Below are 25133 nucleotides of genomic sequence, written 5' to 3'. Positions count from 1 at the left end.
GGTGTTAACTCAGTTAAAGGTATCTCTGATCGGATGTTTTTGGTTGTTGGTGTTGGATCTTTTCTTAAGAACAGCTGGAATACAGCAAGATCTGTTTAGGTTTGAGAGACTAAAACTTACTTCTGGGAACTGGGTGTCTTCATTCAAGGTGATTCTGTAATAGCAGTTCCAGGGCTGGATTTGTTATTTATGGGAGTGTTGTGGTTTAATACGTGTTTTTCCCCTCTATTTTCAAACTTAAAGATTGTTTTCCTTAGCCACCTCTTTCTTAGAAAATAGGATAGCTAAATACTGAGCTTAACTAATTACATCTTCAAAAGTTAGCAAGCTCCTGTTCAAGAATTAATGGCATCACAAAGTTAATCCATGGTCACCATGAGTAGGTATCAATCTGGTATTTTCAGACAGGCACATACATGTACAGAACTGGGGGGGTCTCTGCAGTGAACATGAAATAGTTCCCTGAAAGCACAATGCATTCAACGTGGCTAATTTGCAAAATGCCCAGAATGCATCACAGTGGATGACTTGCTTTGAAACGTTAGAATAGGTGATAAGAAAGTCATGCTATAGAATCTTTTATATATATTTCAAACAACTCCTGCTTAAAGGGGGAGGGGGGAATCTTTATAATTAACACGACAGATAAGAGCAACTGTGGCACTTTAAATAAATGCAGTGTATTTGATTTTTGAAGTAGAGTTTAAGATTCTGGGGATGTGTTCAAGAGAGGACAAACTATGTGCTCAGTATTGAAAATGAAGGGATGCTATAGATCATCTTTCAGACTGAGCTCCCTCACAGAACTTCTCTGTTCTCAGCCTTCAGCAGAGAGCCTCCTAGGAAACAAGTGGGGCTAATTAAAAGAGAGCTGACAAAAGGGGGGCCCTACAAGGGAAGGTTTAAGTGGCTTCTTTTCCATGCCATTGCCATGCAAGGAGAAGGCATCCAAGATCCAGCTATGGTGGAAGTAACTCTTGAGGAATGCCACGTCCTTGCAGATTTTAAAATGAAACACAGGGCTGGTGATGGCTTAGGTGTTAGACATAATGGACATTATGTTGGTCATTGGACGGAGACTTGGTAGCCAGTGCAGTGAAGAGTTTCACTTAGTTTTTGGATGGGTGGCCCTAGGTCCCATGCTGGGCTAAATTCTACAGCTCCTCTAAAGGTATGTAGGCATGAGCTAGAGGTGGATGGCTGTACAGCAGAAAGGGTGAATGAATATTTGCAACCTGCTCTAGTGGAAGGTGTCCCATTTGGAACTAGATGAGCTTTAAGGTCCCTTCCAACCCAAACCAGGCTGGGATTCTCCGATTTCCCACTAGCACTTTTCTCTGCAGAGCCCATCACCAGGGTGAATTAAAAATTCCAGATTTCTGGAGCGCACTCTTCTCATTTCATAGCTGCTGCTCAGGCAAAGCTGGTATTAATTCAGGAAGAGTCTCCCCGAGCAAGAACTCTCCAGAGTCCAAAATATTTTGCAGGCAGTAAATACAGGAATTATTCACCTACCACAGAACAGCATCAGCCTCTGGGTGGAATGCAGGAGCTGGTTAACAGTGTGCAGAAACACTTCCCCCCAGGTTTGGACAGGAGTTGGAAGTTTGTGTGTGCCCGACTGAAACTGCAACCAAAAGTGATGAGTCGCTCCCTTGGTCCTGGAGGGGCAAGCACCAGCTACCTGGGTACCTCACCACTTCCTCTGGGATGCCAGGAGGCTTTTCTGGAGCTCACCCATCTGACCCAGTCCTCCACATGAGATCTGGCAACACAATCGCTCCAAGTGTCTGGGTAAGTACTGTAAAATGCTTCAAATAAGTGAATAGAAATCATCTGCTTCATAAATGCCAAGGGCTTTCAACATGTCGTTTCTTGGTAAACAAAGAATTTCAGCACGACAATATCTTAGTATGTTATTGGCCATATTTGTTCCCTCGTGCGTACTGAAGCGAGTGTGAGCAGAGCTGCTCAGCTATTCCCTACGTCCTGCTGCAGCTGGGAGCTTTGCAGTGGAGATGAGGGGGCTGCCCTGGCTCCCCTGGGACAGACTGCTCTGCCCCCAGTGCCCAAACCTCCTGTTTCTGCGGTGGTGAAGGGCAGGTGAGAGTTCTGCTCGTGCTCCGTTTTGCACAAAATGCTGTGATTAGGGAACAAAAACCCAAACAAAACACGTACTCCTTTTTGCGGACATTAGAATGCAATGAAAATGTGTGTGCTCGCCCCCCAGCTAAATTGATTACATCTGGTGGCATGAAAAAAAATAGCCAAAATGTCAGACTGAGTCACACAGCCCCCTTGGGTGGTTATATTTATTTCAGGGTTGGAGCACTCATCAAAACAATTTATCCTTGGCTCTCCCTCTCAGCCTTCCCATCTCTGTGCTTACAAACTCTTCTCTCTTCCCTAACACTTGTAGTTAGCCCCAAGCCTCCTCTTTCCCCCAGTCCTTCCTTTTTCTGTGTTTCCCATCTCCATGTCCTGGGGCCTTTCTTCATCCCCTCCTTCCCCTTTGCTACATCAGCCCCAGCAAACCCTGGAGCTGCAGGTTTCCCCTGGGGATAGCATGGGAAGCTGGAGCACTGACAGAGCTTGATGTTCTAATGCTGGGTCACCTCTTGAGTGTCTTGTTTCACATAGCTTGGGGTGAAAGGAGATGGTAAATGTATCAGTGAGCTCCCTATGCAGTTTCCATCTTTGCTGTGATGGTGGGACTGTGACTGCTGGGGTGGCCACAGCTCCAACTCCAGCCTCATCTGCTCATCCTTGGCTGCCCTGACCTGCTCTGGCATTGGAGGCGGAGCTGTTGGCTTGCTTTAGGAGGGTTATTTTTTGGTCCTGTGTTTTCCCTCTGGCAGGGAGCAGCACCAGAAGCACCTGCAGGGTTAGGAGAGTATGCTCCAAGAACATAAAACCCCCTTTCCATCTCTCTTCCCGAACCTCAGCCCCATGCCCAAATCCAAGGAGAATGGCCACCTTCTGCCTGCAGCCCTGGGGACACCCTGTACACCTCAGTCTGTAAGTCCTGTTGCGATCTGCTGCCAGGTTCTGCCTGCTCTCCTGTGTTACACTAACCACAGCTGCAGAAGACCAAGCACTCTGGGATCCTCATGGGTGGAAATGGCAGCAGAAATGCACTTCTCTGTTTTGTCTCCATGATGATGAAAGGTCCTGGTCTGGCAGGAGCCAGGACCAAAGCCCTTTGTTGCTCTTTCTCTGGAGCTGGAGGATTACCCTGCCCAGAAATACCCCCTTGCATTCTTCACTCTTGTGCAGGCATCAATGGCAGATGAGGAAGACACGTTCACCCTCCACTATCTTGGCTGGGAGAGGACATGAGAAGCTCATGGCACCACTGCCTCTGCGCTTAATGTGCTCTGTCCCGTCCGTGGTGCCTCCTGCTCCCAGCCTGGGCAGCAGGCTCCTGTTGCACCGCACACCACACTTGTCTCCTGTGGTAAATCAGAGCCCCAGGGGATCTGGTATTGTGCTTTTTTTTTTTCCCCCAGGTATTTTTGTCTGTGAACCACAGAAAACTGAATAGCAGGAAATGAAGTGCAGATTGGGAACATGGTTGAGTACACTTGCTAAAATAAAACATTGGGGGGAGGGAGAGATTCTTTTACAACAGAAAATGAAGTGTGTTTACTCTTTATTGATGAAGTATTTAATTGTGGTGAGGCTTTGAGAGATGCTCCTGGTGGCACCTCAGGCTGTGCATTGTCTCAAAATGCCATTTGGTCTTTGGTGCAAACACCTTGCTGGGTCGAACTCGAACTCGCATCTTTGTGTTGCAAGGGGATGTCAGGAATTTCCAGTGATCTCTGACATGCCACAGTGCCAGGAGGGCAAAGAACCCCACTGGTATCTTCTTAAAGTGGACTAAGTACTAAAAGGACCTGAAGGTTTGTGGAGTAGATGCATTTGACAGCAGAAATGAAGTCTCTGCCCATTGTCCCTGCACAGTGTTGTCTGGGCAGGCTTTACCTAAGCACTGATTTTGGCCTCTGTGGTCTGTTCAGCCTTTAGACTCCATCCAGAGCGTGCCAGCAAAGCAAGCCACACCGGAGAGCATCAGCTGAGCTGGTGCAAGGTACACACACACCTGAGCTGGTGCTGAAGTGCCCTGCTGAGGAAGGCAGGTCAGCTCGGATGCTGTCCCCAGTGCTGTCGCGGCTGTGCTCTTTCTGGGATGCGTCCTGGAGCTGACATGCTGACCTCTGCACTGCATCACGTTGTGTCATGGAGCTGTGCCACCGAGCCTCAGAGCCTGCTCAGAGCTCTCTGTTGTGCCTCTTTCTTAAGCAGGGCAAATAGCACAAGTGAGTGCAGGGTGTGGAGATAAGGCTGTGACCTTTTAGATTATTCTGTTGCTTTACTACAAATGCTGATGGGTCCAGCCAGGCAGCTGGGTTCTTTTGTGAGATTAAATTAATCTCATTAATTCAAATGTCTAAAAGTAGCAGCCTTTAGTCAGCAGTGACCTGCACTGTTCTTGTGCTGGGGGTAGATCTTTAGAGTCCATCTCCCATTGCTGGAGCTGTCCTGCTCTCCCTGTGTTTCTGAATCACTGTCTGAAGCATTGTGCTTTTGTGTTTGGTTTTGTCCAGTGAAGGATTATGAGGCTTCACAAGCAGAGAAGACCAAGATGCGTGAAGTCTCCATGACAGGTCTGTGCACTTTTACATAGAACATGTGTGCAACCAAGAGGTGTGTCCATAATGAATTAAATGGGGCTACATTTGGGCATTTGTTTGGTCTTAGCTGTGTAAAGATTCCAGAAAAGCTTTTAAGTACTTGCCAAAGTCAGTGAGAGCCAACCACCTTTATTAAAGCTTGCTTGAATCAGATCCTAACTGTACAGAAACTGGACACAGCAGTTGCTTTTTAGAGGGACTAATATTAATCATACAAATGTCTATGGAGCAAAACTGTTGTAAAGGAACACCAGGCGAGTGTCCCCATCCCAACCAGCCTTCACCCTTTTCCAACAGTGCCTATACAGAGAAAGCCATCATTCCCTTTAGCCATAAGAGCTGGTGATGCTGCACAACACTGTTGGAAATCAGAATAGTTTGGGTTGGAAAGGACCTTAAGATCATGCAGTTCCGACCTCCTGCCATGAGCAGGGATGTTCAAACCCTTCCCTCTGTACCTAAAGCCATGGAGCAGAGCATGTAAGGATGATCCAGGCCTCCTTGTCTCATCTGTCTTACCTATCTATACCAAGATGCTATTTCCAAAACTCCTGTCTTGACAATGCTTTAGCAGGATCAAATGTCCCTTTATGCAGCCTCCAGATGGAACAGCCACCAGCCCAACAGAGGAGACCTCATCTGCAAGGGAACTGTAAGTTCATTTGCCTTGCTTGAGGATAAAAGCCCCTCGGCAGCTTGTTGTGAGCTCCCATGAGGCAAGCCAAATCCTGCTGCATGGGAGTGGTATCCCTGTGCTGGCCAGCGCGCCAGCGGGAAGTGGAAGGGGGATTCAGACAGAGGAGAAATTCTAGAGGGGAGAATAGATGCAAGAAATTCCTAGGAATGTTACAAAAATCAACATCCCCCCCTCTGCTCCTTCCAAACCAACCCACCTAAAAAATGCCGTTTTGTGGGCTATTTTGGAAAGGAGTCCATGCCTGGGGAATTTTTGGCTGATGCTTATGGCTTTTAGAAGTTTCTGGGAGATCAGACGAATAGAAACAGGAACCAGATGGGACTTCTAGCTGCTGGAAAGAAAGGAAGAAAAAAGGGGAGAAAAAAAAAAATCCCTTGTTTAAAATGTGAAAAGCACTTGTTCACTTTTGGGGGAGTTTCCCCTTCACTCTGGATTTCTTATTTTAAAGTAATTTACCCCAGTTCCATCATATTCTCTTAGGACATTTATCTCTTTTGTTGTTGTTGCTAGGAATTCTTCTTTCTTTTGCAATAAATAACAGTTTATTCTTAAGAGAATTTAAGCCTTTGCCTTAGTAGATAAAAAGAAAGTCAGTGGTTGGTTTTGTTCTTGCAGCAGCTTCAACATCCCTTGGCCATTTTCTCTCTGTGTTTATCCCTGTGAGGCTGCAAAACATGAAAGAAGGCAGTGGTAGCTGAGAGACAGCTCTGAGCTAACAAAAGGGAGCACACATAGGTCCTGTTTAAGGTCATCAAAGGGAGAGTTGCACCATGCTGGAACACACTATAGACCCAAACATGGGCCTCAGATGTATGGTGTCTGCAGTGACCCAACTTGTCAAGCATAGTGCTGGATTTGTGGTGTCTTGGCTGTTTGGTTTTGGGGTTGTGGGTCCAGAAAACAGGCCTGGTCCAGTCCCAGGCTCCATTTTATCAGACCTTGGCTCTGGAGCTGGTTCATCTCTGGAAAACATCCCAGAGGCTGAACAGGGCCAAGGAGCATTTTCCAGCTCCTGGGTCCAAGCTGGACTCTGTGCTGGGAGTCCATGGTCTGACACCATGCTGGGACTGGGCTCAGTTGTGCTCCATCCTCACAGTCAGTTCTTTCCAGGCTGGTGGGCAGCAGGGGAGCAGTGGAGTGGGTACTTTACACATTGCCATGCTCTGCTTGGAGAGCCATGGAATCTTATTCCCTAGCTGGTAGGAAGAGGAAGCAAAGTAGATACCACCTTGTAGATAAAGATAGTAACCATACATGCAAGCTTTGCCACTAATCTTCTGTTCAAGGTTCTGCTCATAATGAATTCTTTTAATGGTTAATTAGGGTTGTGTTGTGTTAGTTTTTAACATCCAGTTTTCCAGTCATTTACTGCTTCCTGGTAAAAACGCACTCTTCCAGGTTCCTGTCTTGTTTTATAGCCTTCCTTTTCTTGATAATCATTTTGTATTATTTCTTGTGCCCTCTAATCTGAAGCCATTCCCAAGATAGGGTCATCAGCACAAGGCAGTGACCCTTGATAAACCTTCACCCACGGATTGTAAGTCAGCATGAAAGGAAATCCATCCCTTGGACTTAATAAAGTATAAACTGTATTTCTAGGGAATTGATTGGAAGCTTCATGAACAGCATTAGGACTGTTCTGTGTGCTATGAGGCTTATGAGTGGTGATGCACAAAGTCAACTGTAGATATTTTAAGACACAATAGTTGGTCTTTTGTTCGCATTTTCAACTGTGTGTATGTTGGAACACATGGCTTTGGTTCCAAGGTTTGTCACAGATGGACCTAACTAAGCCAGCTTGAGCCCTCTCCTATGGTGACCAATTGATTAGATTAGTTGAAATGAAAAAAATGCCCCAAAATGTAAGGCTTTGGGTTTGAGTGGCCAACTGGAGTTCTGATTTCTGTGGCTTGCTCTTTTCCTTTGGCTCAGGCTGGTCCGGCAGGATGTCCCGTATTAGAACAGTGCTCAGTTGTTGTTGTTCTTTGTGGTTCCAGTGAGCTGCTTTTTCAGCAATGTCTGGAAGGAAAGAGGCATAGGGGACTTGGTTCACAGCATTTGGACAAAAGCTTTTATTTTCCCTTTCCCCCCCCCACCCCTTCTTTTTGCTTGTCATGGATCTGATGTGCAAGCATTTCCTGGAGTGACATGCTGAGATTTCTAAAGCAAAGTGCTCCTCACATGACTCAGGTGGCTGCTGTCACAGTCAAAGCAGTATCACCCTAGGAATTTTGTTTGAATTTAGCTTCCAGCTCAAACAAAAGTCATCTGAGTAGACGAGCTTTTACTGGTTTCACTTTGGCTTCCTATGTCGGTTTAATTTGGCCCATGTTTGCTCAAAATGTCTCCAGCTGTCTAGAAACTTGTTCCTAGCTTGCTGGAACATTCACAGCCCTTTTGGCCAGTGTGACCTTAGTTAGAAAGGCTGGCTGTTGTTTACTCCAGATCATTTTTACTAGCTTAGTTATATATAAGGCAGGTCACATAATTAAAGAGACAAACGCATTGGTTGCTGTCCTTGTGTTCCCACGTGAGAAGCTCCTGCTGTGCACAATGCCCAGGCAGGAGATCTGCCAGAGAACACCACCTCATTTAGTTCCATGGGAGATTTTTGCTAATATTTTCTTCTGTGTTATCGCTCTCTTTGTTTCTCTGTTGGAAAGCTTCCCTCTTTCACACTGAGGACCAAAGTGTCAGAAGATTAAAGGACTGTCTTTTCGCCCAACTAATATGAATTGGATGCTGAACTGTGTGCTGCTCAGAAGATGAAATGCCTTCTAAAGAAGTGAGTGGCTAGAAGGAGGCAGTGAAAATCCATCAGATTTGCATGACTAATTAGCTTATCCATTAGTTATTATCCTTGTGTTTACTTGTAATGAGAATCTTCAAAGATTATTCTATGTTGGATATGCAGCTGATTTTTTGCTTACAGAGGTTTTTTGCTTACTGCAACGTGTGCTGTACCTTGACATGCATCATTCTCTCCTAGCCCAGGTGTCCATCCTCTGGAGGGTGTTGATCCTGCAACCATTAGCAGGGGATGAACCAAGTGCCGACACAGCCCAGACTGTGCGTGAGACATTTTCCCTTTCCCCTGAAACTGGGTCTGATTCTCTGAACTTCTTGGCACCCAGATCCGAGCCTTGTTTCATGAGCTGGATGTCAAGTCCTGGTTTTTTGGTACTTTGAGTTATTCAGCTCCTCAGTTGTTAAACAAGTGCTCCTTTTGTGAAAGGCGTTCATGCTCTGTAGGAAGAAATTTTCTCTGTGTGCCTTCTCATAGTTTTCTCAGTGCATGGTAGGATTTTGTAAGAGGAATGTGACTTCTGTAGTTGTTATTTTCAGGTCTTCCTTATTCATGCAGGTTGAGAGAGTTAGTAGAACTGAAAAAGAAGCTTGATGTAAGAAACCTTTGACAGATCTCCCCAAAGAGCTAGATGTGGTACTGTTCTCTTCCTGCACGACTCCACCAGGCAGGTCAGTATCGTTTCGTGTTTTCTGTCAGCTTTAAGAAAACTTATATCTGAGCCTGATGTTATTGTGGAAGCAGACTTTGCCAGCTCAGTGATATTTTTCCTTTGCCAAGAACCTGCAGGGATGCGCTGGATGCGCTTTGCCTGGAATCAGAGCTCCTGATGTGTTTGGGACTTTTATCATCACCTGCTTCAGACTGAACGAAAGGTGGGAACTGCTGTTCTCTCCAAGCACTTCTCCATCATTTCTGTAAGTTTGCTACAGAGCTTATAGAAAATGCTATCTCCAAGTTGCCTGGAGCACATTTGGAGAGTTTGCTGCCTGGACAGTGGTATTATTTACTTTGAATTTATTTACTTTGAATCCTGTATAAATCTCTGCAGTGCTCTCTGTGCCTTGGTTCCCACAGGTTTCCTGAGCTGGAGTTTCACAATGACGATGTTCCTGGAGCATCTCAGGACAGCCTGCTCCATGGGGTGCATCCCTCCAAGGATTGCCAAAGATGCCAACGGGTCCAGCTCTGCACCAGGAAAGCCTCAAGAGCCCCGATTCAGCCAAAGCCACTCGTTCCTCACCTCCAAGCACCCCAACAGCCCTGGGAGGAGACGGCGCATCCCTGGAGCAAGCGGTTAAGTGCTTTGCTGAACCAGGGCCAAGGTCCAGCACGGAGCCACCCAGCTCCCGCCGGCTCCCTCGTTGGCGCCGCACCGTGGAGTCAGGCCTGGGCTCGCACTGGAGGACGTTACGAAATCCTGGCCCTGACAGAGAGCAGATGCATTATTGGGAAGCCCTCGGGTCATGAGAGGGCTAATAGTCACATTCCTGGCTGGGATGGCGAAAGATTTACGCCGGGCGCTTGCTCGCCTCGCCCTGCACCAGGCCGGCTCCCCGCTTCACCGGCCCCCTCGGCTTTAATTGTTGTGTTAATGGCCCTTTTATTTGAAGCAGATCCCCTGGCTTACAGAGGAGAATGTCATTATGTCGTATTTTAGATGTATTTACATTCTCCTTGCCACAGGGATAACGTTCTAATTATTTTCTATAGCTGACAGCACCAGCGTCTCTGGTATTAGGGACCCCTTAGACCTGATTACATGGTCTGTTTTTCTTCAAGTCACTCACAAATGACAGTGTGGAGCAGGTTTATTATCAATTGACGTACCTTTGCTTAACGCAACTTGCTCCCGAAACAAATGTCCTGGAAAGATAATGCATGTTTAGTGCATGTGTCTTCGTTTGCGTGAAGGCAGATGGGCTTAGGAGGTCAAGCCAACGGTTGACCTCTCCTCTGACTCCTCAGGCTTCAAATGGTGGAGAATGACAGCATGGGAAGGGGATAGAGGTGCAGGGGGAAAGGGGGGAGAAGTGGAGGATGTTAGCTTAGTTTTGCATGGAGGTGGAGAGAGGTGTTGGAGTCTGGCTGAGATGGTGGGATTGTGCCTGTGTCAGAAGTTGTTTTCAAGGGAGAATAGAAGGCAGAGCTCCTCACTGGAGATTGCTGTGCAACATGCAGTGGACTTGATGGACAGGGTGGTGAGAGGAGACGCCTGGCAGCAGGCTGTGTGGGGCTGGTGGATGGAGCTTGGGAACTGCATGGAGAAAAGAACTGCCTGAGAAGCCTGACAAGCTTGACAAGAGAAGGTGGGATGGGGCCCATCGCTGAGCTAGAGACAAGAGCAGAGAAGGTGGCTTTAGAGCAAGGGGTGATGCCAGGGAGGTGTGAGAGCACCACACAGAAGTTATAACAGCAAGTGAGATAAGGAGAGTGAGAGACACAATTATTAGACCAGAATGATTTGATTTATCCCAAGTCATTTATTCACCAAATTTCTCCCCTGAGATTTTCAATGGACTGAAGTGGTTTCAAATGTTGTCATTATTTAGAACAATTCAACAAAATGTTTGCTGCTTTGAAAGGCAAAAGGGAGGGGCAAGGGATGGAGAAAAGAAAGAAAGAAAGGAAAAATAAAAGCCTGGATGGTCTGGTTTGCCGCATTTGAATTTTATTGCCGACTTGGAATGGGTCAAGAAAAATCACTCTTTCTGTTCTCTGAGCGGGAGTTTCACTTACAAAGCCACTTCTGATGTGAGCGCTTCCCCAAGCTCAGATCCAGGCTCCGTGTGTATTCAAACATGAAACGACAAAAAGGCAGTATTTGTGCTGGTGAAACCCTGTCGAGGAAATGTTTGTGCACCAGGACAATTTCATTACAAAACTCAGGCGCGTCTTCGTGGAGACTCTTTGCCTGGCAGCTCTAGAGATTATTTCATACTCGGCCCTGCTGGGCACCAAGGCACTTTACAAGCAAATAGAAAGGCAAAGACACTGCCCCGAGGGAGTTACATTCTAAATCAGACCAAAGCAGAGTGAGAATGCTGGCTGCAGGGTTTACAAAGCAGAAGGTGGGCACTTTTGTTTGGAAAGGCAAGGATCTCACTAAGTTTTTCTTGTGTGTGTGCATGGCTTCTGGAGTACTTTTAGCCATGGCTTAAAAGGAATAGGTCTCCACAAGGTTCAGTGAAAGGTGGCAGGAGGGTAGAGGTCTCAGAGGTACTGTATTCCTGTTTTGTTTCGTTAGAATAAAAGCTGGGTGGAGGAGAGGCAACCAAACCATTATTTCAATTGAAAGAAAAGCTCCTACGTGTTCAGAAGTAGTATTGCTGTCTTCCAAAAATCTGAGAGGAAAAGAAGGGAGAAATGTTTTCTAGCAGCCATTGTGGCTACAGCCAGTGGTGAAGTTGCCATCACAGCATGTACAGGAGAGTTGTACCTGTTAAGAGACAGGACAATTTAACCATGGGAACACAACATCCAGGACAACAGGGTCCTTATTTTCACCTCTTTTGAAGTTACCTTGCTTGTTTTTAATTTACTCATATGCATGTGGTGGGTGGCAGCTTGGGGATGCTGCTTTCAGCTCCAAGAGGCATGAATGAGCACAGCATCTCCTGCCTCTGCTGGAGAGCATTTTTGGGTGGAGGTGCTGATGGGTCACATCCAGTTGGTCACTGTGCAAATGGAAGCTAAAGAGAGGATGAGTTACAGTTTTCTTACTGCTGTTTTTAGGTTGGACTGAATAATAGAACTGAGTATCTGCTGCCTTGTTTGGTCAATTTGATCAACCTGTTGGCCTCAGTACAGGATGAGGAATGACAAAACATGGGACTGGTTCTGTACCAATGTCATTTTGTGGAGTTTCACTTGAGAATATTCAAGTATGTGTGTCCTGTGCAGATCTGCTGCCCTGTGAATGTCTGAGCTGTAACGAGGTGAATGCTACTGGAAAACAAAGGTTTAATTAACTCTGCTGTTTCAATACTTTCATAAAGCGCATTCCAAATCATACACGTAGTTGTGAAATCAGTCATTGATGCTGCGTTTGATGGTTCCAGCACTTGTGTGGGTTTCTTTACCTTTTTTCTGAGGAGCCTCTAATCAGATGACTTCGTTTTCAGAACATGGCACAAAAGAATAAATTGCAAGTACTCTGTGAATTATTAAAGGAGAATATTATTAGTAACTTAGAAGAGGAAATTTGTCTAGAATTTTGTGTCATGTTGGCTAATTGTCCAGCAACAGAAAGGAAAAGACAGGCTAAGTCAATTAGTTCAGCTTATTTATTGAGATGGCTTTTTTCTGATACCTTTTGGGTACTTGTGCTTGGCAAAGCAAGTGGTTGTGTGGAGCAGGATAGCAGGGATTTGGGAGTTTTGTTTGTTTTCTAAACTAAAAGCGATTGGATTGCAGCACTGATTGATAGAAAGGCCATGTAATATGCTTCTGCAAGTATGCAAAATACTTTTCTCTGAGTCACAAATGTACCAACACAGTGCTCTTCTGGAGGTGTCGGTATGCAGCACAGCAGGGAGGTAAGAGGGGCCATAGTTTTGCCAGAAGGACTTCAATGCTCTGGACATGCACACTAAGATCAGGGCTCTAGAAAAGGTTAGGGTCCATAAATCACTTCTGGTGGAGCCCAGGAGTGAGAGCACCAGCAGGAGCTGTGGTGTGAACAGACTTGAGGCACGATGCCTCCGCCATATAGGGAATCCCCTTCAATGCTGTAGGCATCACCATCGTTATCTCTGCTCCAGTGGGGTCTTGGCTGGTAGAGACTCCCAAGTCACACCTCTGCACGGAGCTCACTTTATCTTCATCAGGAGGTCGAAGGCTGAGTCAGCCCTGCTGGGATTTGCACCGGTGGTTCCAGGAAGTCTGGGTATTTCAAACCTTAGGGTTAGACCTCTAATCATCCCCTTATCTCTACTGCCTAACATCTGAGTCTGCAAAATTGGGGTGGAAATCTCACACAAACATGCTTTCCCCAGCGGCATTTCTGCATTTGTTTGCCAGTGGAGCCCAGGACCAGCGAATGGCACAGAAGATTCAGCTTTGAAACCAAAGGTTTAATCTAAGTGTTGCATGGAAGGCCTGGTCCTTTCTTGATTGATGGCTTGCTTACTGCTTGCTGACAGCTGGAGACATTCACCCTTTGGGGCAGAAACCCAGAGTTAACACTCAGAGACGCAAGTGTTGGCCCTCTTGGGCTATAAGTTTAGAGGAACCCAGTTCCTATAACTTAATTTATACAGCCACTGGGGATGAAAGGAAGGGGTTGCTGCTTTCTTGTAACTTACAAAGAAACAGTCTCATCCTAAAAGCCTTACTGCTTGGTACATGCAGAAATGGTACAAATTATCCAAGGTGGGATTTTTACAACCCAAGAATTCAAAGACAAACGGTGTGAGGTCCTACATCAGGCCAGCATCTCTGAATCCCTCCCCAGGTAACTTTTATCAACCTCACTTGGCCACAAAGCCTGAAAGAGCTCAGAGAGATGAAATTCTTCCAGGTTTCGTGAGAATAGTTGTTTGAATGGGAATGACAGACTAAATTGACACCCCTGTTAGGAAAAGGCTGCAGTGTTAATTTACTGCTTATCATAGAGCAAGGATCCTAAGCAGAGGATGGGTTAAGGGGAGGCAAAGGTCTTTCTGATGTCCCCCAGCCCCAGTCTAAACTCTCACTTTATCCAACAGCTCATTGTGGAGTGGCACCTCCAAGAACAAACAAACCAGCTTGCTTTGTTCCCCACCCCTCAGAGCTCTTGCTTATATGGCACTTTCATTGGTAACTTGTGTCTGTGTGGATGCTATTTATCTTTCACTTCAGCGCTGTCACTGAAGGAAGGGAGCATCCCATGGCCCCACGCTACATTGAACGGGATGATACAGCAGAAAGGAAACTTTCCAGCTTTGTGCTCTAGTCAAGAAAGAGAATTGGTGTAAATAATTCCTCCCAAAACAGTGCTTTGATATGTTTGGCTTCTTTCAGAGTATCTGTGAGCAGATGCATGATAAATTTCTCATTTTAACCAATGTTAGCAAACCTCTAGAGAAACTAACTGCTGTTTGCTGCCCATCTGTAGTAGTTAAGCCAGATTCCTCTGTTCTGATTTATCAGATAGGGTGACTGATGATGTTTGTAAACGTAAATTTTCAGTTTCCTCAAATTCTAGTGTGTGAAGCTTCAAAATAGTCACTTTCTATAAACATAACTGCTTGAAAAAGTCCTGCCACTTGAATATCTGGTGAAGATGAATGCACATTGCATGCCGAGTTGGCAAGGAGGCACCCATCTATAAACATACAGTTACTATTCATGGGGATTTCTTTTATCGTCCTTCCAGTTGTACAAACACAACATCACCACCCCCCTGGCAATATTGCATTGTAAATTACCTTCCTTTTAAAAGCCCTCTCCCCTTAGTGCTTTTCATTCAGGAGCTGGGAGACAGCCCTGGGCTTGTTGTCTTCAGATCAAATACAAGCTGCAGACTCTGGGTATTCACCTGAATTATATGAACCTCTGTGCTGTAGCTATTTACTTGTGATACATTTCCTTTTCTTGATTAACTAAGCTCTGAAAAGGCACATCTGTTTCAGCATTTCCCCCTAAAGGCAGTCCGTCAGCCCTCTGCTTTGTAGCATCTTTTTCTCTCACCTTTTCCTCTCCTTTCCCTCTGTGGTCTGCTGTATTTTCTGTCTTGTGGTCATGATGTGTGTTAGGCTCCTGGGGCAGGGACTGTGTCGTGGTGGCTGCCTGTGAAAAGCTGTCTGTCGTGCCATGAATATGAGAATTATTTAGGAGCATGCAAGTGCTGCAGCCCATTTTGTGCCTGAAGCCCCGGAGATTGAGCTGGTGGCTGTTCCTGATTAGTTACTCAGTGCCTATCTATAGCCTCCTACAATGCTCCAAGCTCTGGGTACCCTCAGTTTCTTATTAACTTCACTGGTGTTCAGCATCCTCAGCAACAGGCAGGTCTGGTCCCCAGTAATGTACTAATGTACCAGTACTCTTTAACATTTTAAATATATGCACTGAATGCTACTTTTAATAGACACTGAACAGGACCATGATTTGCAGTTAAAATAAACACAAGATAATTTAATAGAACACACTATTGGAGTCACAGCCTCCACAGGATATTGCTCGCTGTTACACTATCCAAGTACTGGAGGAGTTTATTGCACAGTTTACTATGGCATCCAAAACCCCTCTATAAATAGCTGTTGATTTGCACCTAGGAATCGTTTTAGGGAGAAAGGAGGGCAGGAGCCCCAGGCTGATTCTTTGATTAAGGTGGTCCTTAGGAACATTTGTGCTCCATAGAGCTGGCATCCCTGTGCCCCCAGCCCTCATCACAGCCTGTGCCCTGTGGTCATCCCTACAGCAAAGAGGAGGTTCCCCATCGGTGGTGGTGTCTGTCCCTGTATTCTGCTCTCAGGCCTCTCTTGCCCTTTGAAGATTCCCCATTATTTGGGCTATTAACATACTTTTGGGGTGGGTGTTTATCTCTTTTTTGAAACTTTTACAGCCATGCACTGTTAAAGGAAACCCCACACAGCTCTGTGCCAGCAAGCACCACCGGAGCCTTTTGGTGAGTGCAATGCAACTCTGGGCAGCTCTTCCCTTTATTTGATCAGCTTCTAATACCTAACAGTTCTAGGAGTAAACATTTATAGATCAAATCAAATGCTCGCAAAAGGAAGCACTCTCGATAGATTAGAAGCTAAACTGATCTAAATTAGAACAGATGCAGAGATAACCTTGCCTGGCTAAAAAGCATATACTATCGGTTGCACGCAGATAATTAAATGAATGAGCCCTTTTCTATTGAACAACTGATGTGCAATTGATAAACTTAATTAATAATTAACTTTTTAATTAAATATCAATTTAAAACAAGTGTGGTAATATGCCACTCGCATTTAATTTTGCTGCCTTTCCTTCATTAAAGAACTGTCATTAGGGTTGCAGGTATCTGTTTAAGATGCCTCTGTGCATTGCACAGGGAATAAATGTGTCCGCTGGGCACTTGCCAGTGAAGAGATGGTGATAAACAGCACAACCAAAGACAGAGTAACTTCAGAGAGCCAGAAGTAACCACAGATAAATGTAAGAGAATGTAAAGAAGTAACCACAGCATCCCTGGCTGTGGCTTTCTTAGCATCAGATGACCTACCTAGGCTTATGCCTTTGTTTGCTATGAAGAGGCAGCAATGAGTATGGAAGAGCTCAGCCCTCTTCATAACAACTCTTTGGGAAGAAGGTCCTTCCCAGCTTTATGAATGAAGTGGAGCCCAAGACTGAACATCTCAACCCTGGCCTGTGTTGAGGGGAGAGAGATCCATCAGTTATTGCCTTGTTTCAGCAAAGCTAATCCTGAATAAGTGAGGGAAAGCTGCAATCTTTTTGCATGTGTCTTCTCACATGGTGCCGTAGTGCAATTCCTATTAGTGCTAATGGGGTAATTGGCTCCCCTCAATGTGAACTCCCTATAATGCATCCATGTAACTTGATTTGAGAGTGTAAATCCCATTAGCCTGAATGGCGATCTTTTCTAATTCACCCATTTGATCCAGGGAGCACTAACAGCCGATCTCATCTCCCTTTGAAAGCGATAAAGAGGCATCTGACTTCCGTTAAATGGGGTTTGCAAACGTGCAGGAGGGTCTCGCACCTCTGGGTTGGTGCCCCCCACCATGAGTCTGCCTTTGCAGACATGTGGGCAAAAGGGATATTGATGCAGGGCCACAAATAGGTGCTTTTCACTGGGCTCCCCATGCCTCATCCCAACTGTGCTCCTTTCTGCATGAAAAGTAGATAACAGTCCCTCTGTATAAAAACTTGTCTAGAGAGCTCAGCTGGGATTTATGTACCTAAATACAATGCAAGAGATTTGAAGCAAGCAGCTGCTATGCAGTCTTGGCATCCCAATTTGGGATGGTTCCTTCTACATGCCTAGTAAGCACTTACAAGGAGCAATGAAATATGCAGGAAAAGGGGAAAAAAAGGTGAAAGGCTGCAAGAATCATTTCCACCACCCCTGTGTCTGCCAGCGACAAGGAGGAAGGAGTATCTGAGCACCTCACTGAGGATGTAAGAAAATCTTTCTGCTGTGGTGGAGGATCTGAGTGAAGATTAAGGGCTGCTTTTATTTGTTGTTAATGTCTTGATTTGTTTCCAGCTGCAATAAGTAGGGTAGAGAATAAGCCAATGGGCTCTTGAGCATCTTCCTGCAATGTGGGGCTTGAAGCCAATTGGAAATGACTCCTCAGAAGGTACCATCATGGACACAGCACCAGGCACTTATCCGGTCGGAATACACTGCCGATGAAAGGATGATTTCTTTTCCTGCTCTCCTCATAAGAGGATATTCTCCCTACTCCACATGTGAAGGGAAGATGGGTCCCTCCCATGGGGAATGTTACTGCTGGCCACCACTTCCTTTCTGAAAGCCCCATTTGAAAAGGAGGAAATAGTTGGTGGAGGAAGTTCCTGAAAAGGAATCTTTCAAATCCTGATTTTCGTCAGGTTTTTTTTTCAGGGGACACCCAATATGATGGAAATAATTGGTGTGGCTGCTTCAAGTGATGGAAAAACTGCAGAAAACAGCAAAGAGTGTGACAGCAAGAAAACCAGCTTATTCTCCATTTATTGTACAATATTTATCATCAACCCGTTTTGTATATTTTGCTTTCTTTTGTGTAATCTTATCATCACTGGGGTTGAAAACGATGTAATTTTTGCTCCTTTGAGTAGTTGCCAAAAAAGCACTTACGTCCGAGTATTAGTGTATCATTTGGCTAGCACATCACATAATGGTTTTTTTACAGCAAGTATTTAACCATGTTTTCATCCTGTGGGAAAGAATGATGGGTCTGTTTTGTAAAAATAAGACCTTGTGGCAATGTGGACATGCAAGAGATAGAAACATAATGCAACAAATTAGTTTCAACACAGAGAAATGAAGTAGTCCAGGCTCCATATACGTTGATCAGTGCTGGTTCCTCTCTCTCTCTCTTTTGTCTCTCCTTTTTTTCTCTTATTCTGAACCATATTGTTGGATTTATGGGAAAACTGTGCAAGCAGAAACTATTAGAATTCAATGAGCTGCATATTTGGTTTGGGCACACGAGATGTTACACTTGTATTGCATACATACATGTTTGTGTGTATGTATGCATGCGCATAGGTAAAAATAGCATTTGTGAATGCATGTGAGAGAGAGAAGTGTAGTTGTGGGTACCAAGCAGATACGATCAAATTCATCCATTTGTGTGACTCGATGCAAGTTCATGGTGTCACAGCAAGAACCAAATTAGTTTTATTATAGGCTGAAAAGATGCTTTGGGCTTTAGCAGCAGAAGCAGTATTGTGAAGCAGGAGAAATCTGATCATTCTAATTTCCCTGCAGAAAATCAAGACCTGGAGCAAAAAATCATTTGTCTTTCGGCACTGCAGAAAGAATCAAGAAGGTAATGGTTACAATTTGAGGTGATCCTATCAAATCCCCCTTAAATAGTGGTTAAGTGAATCTCTAGTATTAAAACCACCATTAACTTGAAAGCCATTCATGCTACAACCCACACCTTTCCCTCCTGCGTGTTTCACAACTTGTCCCTCTCACCTCTGCCAGCACTAAAATCAGAGTCACAGTTTTAGAGTTCTCCCATTTCTCAACTCTATTATTTTAGTAAAATCCCCAGTGAGTTGTGACCAGGCTTTATTTTCCTTTGTACATAAAAATTCACCAGGATACTCCCAGCCTTCACCACGGAACCATATGATCCATTTGATGTCCACCTTCCTCCTTCCCAGCAGCCGCTCACCCGTTTGTGCCGTTTCATGCACATTAGTGTTTTGTCATGTCTGAATTCAGACCCGCAGTCTGGAGATGCCAAGTACGTGCCTGACTTTCCTTCTGTGAGAAGGAGTAGAGTGGAGCATATGGCTGCATGGTTCCTATGTACAGTAAAACATGCCATTCAGCAAATTTATTGGGGCTTTATAGTGAGTTATCAGGAGTTGTACTAAAATGCAGCTGAGAAAAAAAAAGGGCTCCATAGCAGAGACTCCATGATGGAGCAGGCTTTTTGTGTGTCTTGTCTTTGCTAATTTACAGCATTCCATAACTTCCACAAACATCAGTGAATTGTTTTCTGAAAGCCTTTCATCCCAAAAGGAACTGAGAAATCACTGCTGCTGGTGTGGGCTGAGTCAGGGTGCTCCCAGACTGCCCTTTGGGTGCCCAGGATTCCTTTGAATGAAGGGGGTTTATCATAACAAAAACATGCTCAGGGAGGGTTTCTCCAGACTTCAGAACTATTCGGCTTTGAAAAACCTGGAAAGCCCCTGTTGCACCACCACAAAGGAGCCATTAAAAAGATGAGATGGGAGAGGGGGGGGATGACCATCCCAGTGTCTGCAGTCCCACAGAGGAGGATGGGTGAGCTATGCCCTGCAGGAGGATGACGTGCCCATTGTTTTCCTAACCAGTGTGCTTTCCCAACCAGTCTTGCTTTAGGTGTGAGGGGAGCTTCACCTTTCCTGTGCTGTAAGAAGAGTGATTAAAAGCAAAGGAGAGAAGGTGAGTCAACAGTGACTACAGGCCATGCATAAATTCCTAACAAATGGCTGGCAGGGGAGATAAATAGCAGAAACCTGAAGCAGCCTGATTTTACTTGGAGCAATGCTTTATCTCCACGGAGACGTCACCACTGTGTTATATCATTTCCTCCCCAGATATGGCCCTGCAACAGCAAGGCCTTCCCCTGATGTGACAGCACAAGCAGTTGGGTGGTGTTCATGGCTGCTTTGGGAGTGCCATCAGCCATAACAGAGCAAAGACTCAGGGCAGGAGGTGTAACACAGAGAAGAGCTAATAAGTGACCTTTGCAGTAGTGTGATCAAGTCAAGCCCACCAGAAAATGATAGGTAAGTTTGCTCAGGAGCAGTGTCCTGCCCGAAGGGTATGACCAGGCAGGCAGGGAGATAGGAGCAAACTTGCAACGCTGGATTTTTTTGGAGGGCTTGTGTTATCCTTGATCAAAATCTCGTTGGTATTTGGGGCAGAATGGCTGTGCTGGACACTCTGCCTGCCTCTTCCATGCTCCTCCACGACTGCTCTGCCAAAACCCCAGCATTCAGTTGTTCTTGCTCCAAATAAAATGCTTTATCCTGGATGCGTTCTCTAATGTTGTCACAGTGCCTATTGCAAAGTGACTCTGCTCCTAGAAGGACTGAGCTCCTTCAGGATCCCCATCCCATGCTGTGCCAACCCTGGGTACACTGCTCCTAAACCATGTTCCTTGCCAAGCCCTTCTCTGCTGCCCTGAGCGTGTGCAGCCCAAATGCAGCAGCGATGGTCACCACCAGGCTGTGCATCTCCAGCCTCCCTTGTGAGTGTCTCTGCAATAGATGTCTTGTGCAGAAAGAGGATTAAATACAATTCAAGCTTCTAGAAGAAGCCCTGTTTATGTGTGGGTTTTGTTGGAGAAACAGCCCTTTCCCCAGTGAATTCATAGGGATTTTTGAGGAAACAGGCTCTTTTGCAGAGTCTTGTAAGCTGGCAGGAGCCAAAGGACTCTGTGGAGCCTTGTGTTGCCATCAGGGTTCAACAAGGTGAGTTCCCCCGAGAGGCAAAGATTGGTTTTCTTGTTTAATGCCTTCTCTTGTTTAAACTTGGGGATTTCAATGGCCCATTTCTCTCTTCTTTCCTTTTCTTTTTTCCTGAATGTTTATCTTCATGTCTGAAATATTTGTGAACTTTGCTTTTCTATCCCTTTAAAAGGGTATCTTTTAGATAAGTTCTTGTTTCTTTCATTTTCCATCTGTAATTGCAGGGACGTTAAGAGAAAAAACATGCATCAAGCAGTCATCTGACATGAAGTTATGGTAAATGTATTTGCTCAGCCTGTTCCCTCTTTACATTGACTTTCCATTTTAATATCCTGGCATACACGTACCTATATATGTATATGAATATGACTGGCAACAGATAATATAGGCTAATGGTAGAGAATGTTGAGGGGTGGGAGCCAGTTTTAAACTCTGTTTTTCTAAGTGTTTTGACCCCCGAAGTGGGAATAACCAAGCACGTGACAGGTACCTTCACTGAGAGCCAGATGAATTTAATGTCAGTTTTGAGATGACAAACGTTGCAATGAGTGATGCAAGTGACAAAAAATGAGTTGCAGAAAATTGATGTACCCAGACCATTGCAGCCTCTTTACTTGCTGCAAGTAAGGGAGAAAGCAAGATTCATTTAATAAGTAATTCAAGCCAAATGATTTGCCTAGTTGCTGAAGGAGCTAACAGGGTGTCTGGATTTGTGTGCTGGTTTGGTTATAGATAATAGTGCCGAGGAGCACATTGCTGAAAAGATGGGGGTTTTGGAAGGAAGCACAAGCAATTCTCAGGGTGATGCATTCTGGGATTGGAACTGGATGAGCTTTAAGGTCCGTTCCAACCCAAACGAGCCTGGGATTCTATGAGATTTCTGTACCGGCGTTGTTGAACATCAGGGCTGATGCATTCAGGGAGCAGACAAGGGTGGTCAGTACAGTGTGCTCAGCATGGCACTGGGGCTGCTCTCCCATCAGGAGAGCTTCTCGTGGTCCCCTGTGCTGCAATAAGCAAACTGCTCTGGTCCTTTTCACCCTCAGAGAGGAACGGGATGCAGAGCGTGCTTAGAAGGCTGCTAGCGCTGCCCCTGTGGGGATGGCCATGGGGCTGCTGGTGTTCTGCGTGCTCCAGCCTCGCCACCTGCGCCGGTCGGGAAAGGCTTTCCCAGTCTAAGACCCAGCAGCTGGTGTCTGGAGGCTGCCGGGGAGTGAGTGTCTGATGTGTAATTTGAACTTGATTGCGAGGGCCTCCTAACCCTGATGGAGCCGCTGCTGCCACCCTGGAGCCAGCACCCTCACCCCTGGGTGACTGGGGTGCTTCTACAGCTCCAGCCTGGTCCAGGCACCCTCCAGCCTCCCACCCGCAGGACCTGTGGGGCAGAGCTCACTCTTGGCACATTACCCTTATTTAACTCCTCTTCTAGTGCTTTGCATCAAGCTACTGAAACCCGTTTGTTCGGCAGCCACAGAAACTTGACACTGATGAGGATGAGCAAGGGAAGGGAGAGACCTGTTATTTCCAAGGGTGAAACTTGACAGCAAAAGCCTGATGTCTGATGCAGAGCCCTTTGAGAAAGCTGCTGGTATCTTGGGATGCTGCTGTTACAAATGGAGCCAACATGGGAACTCATTTTCTGAATCTTCTCTTCCTTGCTTGGAAACATTTGGATCTGCAGTGCTTGACCATAAAATCACAAGGAGAACCTTCCTTGCATACTGCTCATGGGCTGGATGGGACCCTTCTTGGTCCAGGCATTCAACACAGTCATTTAGTTAGAAGAAAAGTGGTGCTAATAGGGAAGACAGGCCAATGAGTTTTGGTGTTGATTCCAGCACCAAAATGCTGATGCACTAGCCAGACTCTAACCCCACTGCGGTTTCCATGGAGCTTGGATAAACCATGTCCATCTTGGTCTCATTTTATAGCATGGAAATCGGAGTGGTTTTGGAATATGTAGTTGGAAAACCAGGTGCAGCATTGATCCAAGTTCCATTTTATTCAAACAACCAGATCTTAAAGAGAGGGGGTCTATGGAAATGGGTTTGGCAGCAACAAGAAGAGGCCCAGTCAAACTTCCCCAGTACCAGCAAACTCCCCCAGCCTTCCATACAGTTCAGAACCATCTCTCCAACCCAGGGACCCCCTTGGCTATGGGGTTTCTCTGTCACAAAGGCTGGCTCTGACAAACATTTTTAGAATCACCATCTGTCAGCTTTTCCTTCAGGGATCCCCATTTACAATAGCTTGTATCCCGGCCATGTGCAAATCCCACTGGGCTGAAACTTGGCCCTGTGCGAGGTTGGCCTGGATGCAATTAACAAACGCAAAATTTATTCAATTTAGTTTGGCCAAAAATATAAGATTCTTTTGTTTGCAGATGCTGAAGTGGAGCTGCCTTTCCAAACTTATCAAGGACAAGGGAACCACTGCAGAGAAAATAACAGCCAACCCAAAGTCATCCTAGAATTCAAATCGAGCTGGAAACTTACGCACCAAGTAGTTTGTGAAGCTTAGAAATGGAGTCCGTTCCTCCTGATTGCTTTTCATTCTTGCTGCTGGGCTCTAGAGAGAAACACTGAAACATCAGAAGAAGAAAACCAGCAGTTGTGGCATCTAGGGGGGCCCAGCAGGAAGTACTGGAAATCTCATGGGAATTCTTCAGTTCTTCAGCTGGAAAAATGACCCAAATCCCAGAGCTGGAGGTTAGGACTGTTGTGGCAGCATGGCTGAATTGCTTTGGTCTGGAGATCTGCCTGGAAACCTTGTAAGATGGGGATGTCTCTTGATTGTCCATCCAGGCTCACCATTTTTTAGGTGCTATCTGCCAGACTCTAGCATGATAAACTTCATGGTGCCTGATTTCTCTGTCTCAGAAAGCTGAAGGGCTGAGTCAGTCCTGCATCCACATCTTTCCAGTTCCCACAGTTCCCACATCTTTCCAGTTTCCCAGTTCCCACAGAAGCACCAGACCGCGTAACTTATTCCCATTCTCCCTGCAGGTACCCTGTGATTGTAAAACAGAATTCAATCTTCAAGCACTTTGTACCCCTCTCTACTCCACTGATCCCTGGTCCAAGGAGGCTGCAGTACTTCTACCTGAGCTGTGGGATGAAGGAGAGGTCCTCTGCACATCCAGAGGAGCAAGCAGAACTGGGACCAGCAGCTAATGCAGCACAAGAGGATCAGCGTGGCACTAAATACTTGTATGTAAGTATCTCCAGTCAGAGGTCATGCTGGAGCACTTCATAAAGATGGTTTTTATTAGTTAAAGGGAAGCTGCCTCGGCCACCTCCAATGAAGCAAACACCCAGGGGTGCTGGGGATGTTTGGCCAACCAACACTTGTCCATACCTCCCAAACCTCCCTGCTGCTGGGAGTGGATTGGCTAGGATAAACCCATTGGTACCCTCAGCAGCAGCGGGGCCATTGCTGTTGCAGTAGTTAGTATGCTGGGGGTGTGCAGCTCATCTGCCATCTTCATTCACCTTAGAAATGTGGAGTTTGAATGGTTTATCTCTATTAATCACCAGCTCAAAAAGCTTTGTGCACCAAGGGCCGCAGATAATTAACTTCACTATACTGCTTGTCTTATCAGTATCAACCTCTTGTCCTCCTGTGAAATAGTTAAAACCATCAGCCCCTTTTTACTTTTCCATTTAACTCTAATGCTTTAACACTGATGTTCTAAATAGCCCTGCGATTCAGACTTATTAGACAAACCTTTCTTTCTGCATCTCTTATATTTTTTTATAATTGGCCATGTATGTTTCTAAGGGGCTCAACAGCTTTTCATGCCACTATACTAATAATTAAAGGTTTCTCAGAGCCTTTCAGATTTCTCTTTACCTTCTTTTCTTTGATAAGTATAATTTGCTCTTTAATTGGGGTGGGGGAATAAGCATGGTAATAGCAATAAGCTGACTGCACAGGAAAAGGTTTTGTTTAACAAAATTCTCTAGTTTTAAACAAATCTTCACTGTTTCCCTATTTTTGCCCTTTCTGCTGCTGGAGCTCCCCTCCTTCCCACTGTAAAATGCTGTAACATTCCAGTGAGAGGACAGGGGGATGCAGGAGTGGGAAGTGAGAGATGGTGTAGGCAGGGTGGTGATGGGGGCTCTGTTTTTCATGATGCTGCTGGGTTTAGCTCTTTGCTTTGCTAATGTCCCCATCTTCTTGGACCTCCCAGTGGGTGCTGTGGCCGTTGTCGCATGGTGCTGCCAATGGGGCACCCCTCACTTGGTGCTGGTGCAGTTTCAGCCTTTTGCATACATGTGCCAGGTTGGTTTTCAAGGTT

The 25133-nt window shown here is 45.6% G+C and overlaps 1 long non-coding RNA gene across 1 annotated transcript; it reads left to right on the top strand.

Annotated features, from left to right (window-relative positions):
* The first annotated feature begins 1265 nt into the window (after positions 1 to 1265).
* Positions 1266 to 8715, top strand: LOC133214331 (uncharacterized). The gene is made up of 4 exons (XR_009726099.1): positions 1266 to 1794; positions 2859 to 3018; positions 4023 to 6489; positions 6568 to 8715. It is a non-coding gene; the product is annotated as an uncharacterized LOC133214331 (long non-coding RNA).
* The last annotated feature ends 16418 nt before the right edge of the window (positions 8716 to 25133 follow it).

The sequence above is a fragment of the Neopsephotus bourkii genome, unplaced genomic scaffold (assembly GCF_033783945.1).
Source record: "Neopsephotus bourkii isolate Nb327-2 ecotype Australia unplaced genomic scaffold, CSIRO-AGI_Nbou_v1 NB_887, whole genome shotgun sequence".
NCBI lineage: Eukaryota > Metazoa > Chordata > Aves > Psittaciformes > Psittacidae > Neopsephotus > Neopsephotus bourkii.
The sequence above is the reverse complement of the archived record's forward strand: the minus strand, read 5'-3'. Positions and strand labels throughout refer to the sequence as shown.